The sequence below is a fragment of the Trematomus bernacchii genome, unplaced genomic scaffold (genome assembly GCF_902827165.1).
Source record: "Trematomus bernacchii unplaced genomic scaffold, fTreBer1.1, whole genome shotgun sequence".
NCBI lineage: Eukaryota > Metazoa > Chordata > Actinopteri > Perciformes > Nototheniidae > Trematomus > Trematomus bernacchii.
Window position 1 is genome coordinate 18,554 of NW_022987859.1, and position 7,588 is coordinate 26,141.

Here is a 7,588-nt window from a genome sequence, read left to right on the forward strand (position 1 = left end):
TGATATGAGACTCATACAGACCCTGTCCCTCAGCTGGTTCTGGACTGATATGAGACTCATACAGACCCTGTCCCTCAGCTGGTTCTGGACTGATATGAGACTCATACAGACCCTGTCCCTCAGCTGGTTCTGGACTGATATGAGACTCATACAGACCCTGTCCCTCAGCTGGTTCTGGACTGATATGAGACTCATACAGACCCTGTCCCTCAGCTGGTTCTGGACTGATATGAGACTCATACAGACCCTGTCCCTCAGCTGGTTCTGGACTGATATGAGACTCATACAGACCCTGTCCCTCTGCTGGTTCTGGACTGATATGAGACTCATACAGACCCTGTCCCTCTGCTGGTTCTGGACTGATATGAGACTCATACAGACCCTGTCCCTCAGCTGGTTCTGGACTGATATGAGACTCATACAGACCCTGTCCCTCTGCTGGTTCTGGACTGATATGAGACTCATACAGACCCTGTCCCTCAGCTGGTTCTGGACTGATATGAGACTCATACAGACCCTGTCCCTCAGCTGGTTCTGAACTGATATGAGACTCATACAGACCTTGTCCCTCAGCTGGTTCTGGACTATTATGAGACTCATACAGACCCTGTCCCTCAGCTGGTTCTGGACTGATATGAGACTCATACAGACCCTGTCCCTCAGCTGGTTCTGGACTGATATGAGACTCATACAGACCCTGTCCCTCAGCTGGTTCTGGACTGATATGAGACTCATACAGACCCTGTCCCTCAGCTGGTTCTGGACTATTATGAGACTCATACAGACCCTGTCCCTCAGCTGGTTCTGGACTGATATGAGACTCATACAGACCCTGTCCCTCAGCTGGTTCTGGACTGATATGAGACTCATACAGACCCTGTCCCTCAGCTGGTTCTGGACTGATATGAGACTCATACAGACCCTGTCCCTCAGCTGGTTCTGGACTGATATGAGACTCATACAGACCCTGTCCCTCAGCTGGTTCTGGACTGATATGAGACTCATACAGACCCTGTCCCTCAGCTGGTTCTGGACTGATATGAGACTCATACAGACCCTGTCCCTCAGCTGGTTCTGGACTGATATGAGACTCATACAGACCCTGTCCCTCAGCTGGTTCTGGACTGATATGAGACTCATACAGACCCTGTCCCTCAGCTGGTTCTGAACTGATATGAGACTCATACAGACCCTGTCCCTCAGCTGGTTCTGGACTGATGAGACTCATACAGACCCTGTCCCTCAGCTGGTTCTGAACTGATATGAGACTCATACAGACCCTGTCCCTCAGCTGGTTCTGTACTGATATGAGACTCATACAGACCCTGTCCCTCAGCTGGTTCTGAACTGATATGAGACTCATACAGACCCTGTCCCTCAGCTGGTTCTGGACTGATATGAGACTCATACAGACCCTGTCCCTCAGCTGGTTCTGGACTGATATGAGACTCATACAGACCCTGTCCCTCAGCTGGTTCTGGACTGATATGAGACTCATACAGACCCTGTCCCTCAGCTGGTTCTGAACTGATATGAGACTCATACAGACCCTGTCCCTCAGCTGGATCTGGACTGATATGAGACTCAAACAGACCCTGTCCTCCAGCTGGTTCTGAACTGATATGAGACTCATACAGACCCTGTCCCTCAGCTGGTTCTGGACTGATATGAGACTCATACAGACCCTGTCCCTCAGCTGGTTCTGGACTGATATGAGACTCATACAGACCCTGTCCCTCAGCTGGTTCTGGACTGATATGAGACTCATACAGACCCTGTCCCTCAGCTGGTTCTGGACTATTATGAGACTCATACAGACCCTGTCCCTCTGCTGGTTCTGGACTGATATGAGACTCATACAGACCCTGTCCCTCATCTGGTTCTGGACTGATATGAGACTCATACAGACCCTGTCCCTCTGCTGGTTCTGGACTGATATGAGACTCATACAGAACCTGTCCCTCAGCTGGTTCTGGACTGATATGAGACTCATACAGACACTGTCCCTCAGCTGGTTCTGGACTGATATGAGACTCATACAGACCCTGTCCCTCAGCTGGTTCTGGACTGATATGAGACTCATACAGACCCTGTCCCTCAGCTGGTTCTGAACTGATATGAGACTCATACAGACCCTGTCCCTCAGCTGGTTCTGGACTATTATGAGACTCATACAGACCCTGTCCCTCAGCTGGTTCTGGACTGATATGAGACTCATACAGACCCTGTCCCTCAGCTGGTTCTGGACTGATATGAGACTCATACAGACCCTGTCCCTCAGCTGGTTCTGGACTGATATGAGACTCATACAGACCCTGTCCCTCAGCTGGTTCTGGACTGATATGAGACTCATACAGACCCTGTCCCTCAGCTGGTTCTGAACTGATATGAGACTCATACAGACCCTGTCCCTCAGCTGGTTCTGGACTGATATGAGACTCATACAGTCCCTGTCCCTCAGCTGGTTCTGGACTGATATGAGACTCATACAGTCCCTGTCCCTCAGTTGGTTCTGGACTGATATGAGACTCATACAGACCCTGTCCTCCAGCTGGTTCTGGACTGATATGAGACTCATAAAGACCCTGTCCCTCAGCTGGTTCTGGACTGATATGAGACTCATAAAGACCCTGTCCCTCAGCTGGTTCTGTTATAAAGACCCTGTCCCTCAGCTGTTTCTGGACTGATATGAGACTCATAAAGACCCTGTCCTCCAGCTGGTTCTGTTCTAAAGACCCTGTCCTCCAGCTGGTTCTGTTCTAAAGACCCTGTCCTCCAGCTGGTTCTGTTCTAAAGACCCTGTCCCTGTCCCTCAGCTGGTCCCCTACCTGCAGACCAACCTGGACCACTTCAAGAACCTGCAGATCCTGAACTTCAGGAATGGCAGCGTGGTGGTGAACAGTCGGATGGTGTTCGGACGCCCGGTGTCTCCAGGCGTCTCCAGTGTCGTTCATCTGGTCCTCGAAGACTTCGCCAACGCTGCCTACCAGACCCTGAACCTGGACATCGACAAGTACTCTGTGGACGTGGAGGCCGGTGGGGACGGGCTATAGATATACACATATATATATATTTATACAAGATATACAAGATACATATATACAAGTACTCTGTGGACGTGGAGGCCGGTGGGGACGGGCTATAGATATACACATATATATATATACTTGTTTTATTCTGTTAATTTATCAGAGAGTATTTATAGTTAGTCTGCTGAGCGTAATCTGTCTGAGCCAATCACAGCAGCTCCTGGTAATCCTTCTTCTTCTCTGGTCTCTGATCTTCTTCTTCTCTGGTCTCTGATCTCTGGTCTCTGATCTTCTTCTTCTCTGGTCTCTGGCCGTTTCTTAATGTCGAGTAAAGCTGCTGCAGAGCCACTATTCCAGGTGTACTACGTCATGGAGCGGCCCCCTAACCCTAACCCTAACCCCCTAACCCTAACCCCCTAACCCTAACCCCGTAACCCTAACCCTAACCCCCTAACCCTAACCCTAACCCCCTAACCCTAACCCCGTAACCCTAACCCCCTAACCCCGTAACCCTAACCCCGTAACCCTAACCCCCTAACCCCGTAACCCTAACCCTAACCCCGTAACCCTAACCCCCTAACCCTAACCCCGTAACCCTAACCCTAACCCCCTAACCCTAACCCCCTAACCCTAACCCCCTAACCCTAACCCCGTAACCCTAACCCTAACCCCCTAACCCTAACCCCCTAACCCTAACCCCGAAGGACTGTTTAGATGCCCAGCATTCGGCGCCGCTCCATGACGTAGTACACCTGGAATAGTGGCTCTGCAGCAGCTTTACTCGACATTGAGAAACGGCCTCTGATCTTCTTCTTCTCTGGTCTCTGATCTTCTTCTTCTCTGGTTCCAGGTGAGCGTGCTGACCCGTGTAAGTTTCAGGCGTGTAATGAGTTTTCTCGCTGCGTGGTGAACCGCTGGTCTGGCGAGGCGGAGTGTGTGTGCGCCGCGGGCTACGTTAGCGTGGACGGGCTGCCGTGTCAGAGCGTCTGCGACGTAACGCACGACTTCTGCCTGAACGACGGGAAGTGTGACGTCCAGCCGGGGAAGGGCGCCATCTGCAGGTGGGAGGCGGCACTACACTATTTACATATCACTTTATTATTAAATACATTCACCTATAAGATCATTTTAAAACATTTTGAAAGACTTGTTTTCTACAAGATGACCTTTATATGTGTGTATTTAATGTGCTGCCCCCTGTGGTGCCAGGTGTCGTGTCGGGGAGAACTGGTGGTACCGCGGTCAGCACTGCGAGGAGTTCGTCTCCGAGCCGCTGGTCGTCGGCATCGCCATGGCGTCGGTGTCCGGCCTCCTATTGGTGGCTGGAGGCATCGTCTACTTCCTGTCCAGAACGCTGAGGGAGCGCTACGACGCAGAGGACAGCGAGGACCCAATCAGGTGAGACCTCTGACACCACTTCCTGTTTACAGTCTGAGGGCATCACTTCCTGTTGACAGTCTGAGGGCATCACTTCCTGTTGACAGTCTGCTGAGTAACGTTGTTTCCTGCAGGTTGGGCTTCCCGTCTCTGGAGGGTCGTGCTAAGCTAACCGCGGTGCCGGACAGCGGCCCGGTGACGGCTCAGTTCTACCGGCGCTACGATGACGAGGCGTCACTCAGAACCGGGTCCAGAGACCAGAACCAGGAGAACAGAGACCAGGAGAACAGCTCTCTGAGCAAAGAGGTACGACTCATAATGCTGAGTCCTGTCAGGGGTTCAGAGCTGAAAAAGTGGTTCCACATACATTAGTAAACTACAGGAAACTGCGGCCATGTTTGTAGTCCTAACCCTCCGACCTCTGTGTTGAGTCATTGGCTGAAGTCCAATAGTCCATTTAGCTCAGGAACCTTCCTAACGGAGTGAAATGACCCGGAGGTCCCTCAGTGGCAGCCATGATAAGAGCTGGTTCTCTAGATGAAAGGAAAGGAGGTTTCAAACTTCCTTTATAACCTCCTTTAGCTTAGGAACCACTGGACCTCCCTCACCTAAAGGAGAGGAGAACATGCTGACCCACAATGCCTTGCGGCCGCAGCATTTGCCGTCACACAACAGTCGGCCGTTCACAGAAACAACCGATTATGACGGAGAAATGATATCATGAAAGTTACGGTGCTTATTAAGCATTTTAAAACGTATGTGGTAAGTTGCCAAAGTGCTTTGTTTTGAACGTTCATCAGTATTATAATCAAAAAGAGAAATATGAACGTTAGTTTTTACTGAAATGATCAAATAAAGTCAACATTTCACAGTCTTTACTGAGCTGTGTGGGGTTTGTTCAACTTTTAAAAGATGTTTGAATGGTGATATACACAGTGATAGATGTTAAGGACTAACGTTTATAATAAATACATTTGTATTGATTTTAAGATCTTTTCATACAATCATACGTATTGGGATCATTTGTATTAATGTGGACCGGAGGGAGAGGGTGACGAGCATAAGTTTCACTTTCCTTTTTTATTTCAATTCCAACTTTGGTCATGAAGAATATGTTTCTCTGTTGTCCCCGTTCATAAAGCATAACAGCATCAGAGCACGGTGCAGAGTCTCTAGATGAGTTTACAGTAGTCCCTCGTTCTTATTAAACATCCATGTTGTAGTCCGCTGGATAGAAAACTGTAGTTTCCATAGTTTCCCCACAGCAGCAGACGCACATTCATGACGTCCGCTGGCGCATCATAAACACGTCGGATAGTGAAAGTGCAGTCGATTCTCTAAAGCACCGCAGTCTCTTCTCCTAAGTCCTTTTGAATTATCCTATCCACTATCCCTTCACCCCGTGACCTTTCACTCAGAGGTCAAGGGATAGACGATAGGGTTAGAATTTAGGAGCTGATTTTTGGAGTATTCGACTGCAGCCATTGTTAATAGACTACAGGACACTGCAGCCATGTTTGTAGTCCTAACCTCTGACCTCTGTGCTGAGTCATTGTTAATAGACTACAGGACGCTGCAGCCATGTTTGTAGTCCTAACCTCTGACCTGTGACCCTGCAGGAGATCCAGGAGCGTCTGAGGATCGTCGAACTCTGCTCCAGAGATCAGCACTTTGCCGACTTCATGAGACAAACTCAAGTGTGAGTGTTTTCTATTTAAAAAGAGATCTTTTAAAATACATTTATAAAGATTTAATAACTCTGTCTTTAGATATATTTTATAAAAACGATTTATATTCATTCAGTTTTTCATCAGAAACTGACCTCAGGATTTACACAGAATCACCTCCTCTCTTAACATGTACAAGTACACACACACACACACACACACACACACACACACACACACACACACACACACACACACACACACACACACACACACACACACACACACACACACACAAACAGCTGCTTCCAGTGTGTGTGTTTGTAGTGTTATTTGTGCGGTCGCTGTGCTTTCTGTCAGAAACTGAGTCTGTGTTTTGTGGTCAAACAGATTCCTGGAGAAGAGAGGAAGCTCCTCCACATAGACCTCCAGGTACACGCTCTTATTCTGAAAGGACATATCTACATGCTCTTATTCTGAAAGGACATATCTACACGCTCTTATTCTGAAAGGACATATCTACACGCTCTTACTTTGAAAGGACATATCTACATGCTCTTACTTTGAAAGGACATATCTACATGCTCTTATTCTGAAAGGACATATCTACATGCTCTTATTCTGAAAGGACATATCTCCATGCTCTTACTTTGAAAGGACATATCTACACGCTCTTACTTTGAAAGGGACACATATGTAATTACAAACGCTCTTACTTCGAAAGTTACTGGAATTTTTTCATAAATGACCTGTATATATTTCCCATGATGCTTTGCATCCCCCCTTCATTAACCCCGTGTTGTTTTTCCGCAGAAAGCTGCCTTCGTTCTGATTGGAGGATCTCGCTGCTCCCCTGGAGGTGACACTGAAACACTTTGGGATTTTATTTTGAAAGGACTCTTTGTGGACCTGAATTCTGACCTCTGATTGGTCGCCTGTCACTTGCTGTTCACTCTGTGTTTATAACCTTCAGTCACTGCTGCTCTTACTCTTATTTACAAACTGCTTTCTGTACTTTTCCTAAAGACTTTATTCTGAAACTTCACTGTTGTTTCTACTTCCTGTTTTCATGTCGCTGATCATCGGAGAAACACGTTAGCATCTCGTTAGCTTCACGTTAGCTTGTTTTGCTCGGCGTGGCTCCCGTCAGTGCCTTCATGCTCCGTTAGCGTCCGTTAGTGTTAGCATCCGTTAGCGTTAGCTCGGGCTCTCGGAGTTGTGATGTTGGTTTGTCTCATTAAAACTCATCCCAGCCAATCAGCTGCTTCACATGTTTACATTCATCTGTGTACTGTTAGCATGTAGCTACGCCTAGCCTGTGTACGAATCCAAAGAAACCAAAACTTTTTCAAAAGTAATTTTTTTATTTCTGACAACTTTATTTTAGTGCAAAATATGAAGTTACGAAGTATTTTGCTAAGCTTTTTATTTTTTACTACCAATATTATTTGGTTGTTATCTTGTTTAAAAAAGTGATATCAAAATGCAGATCGTTTAACAGAATAAAGTAAATAT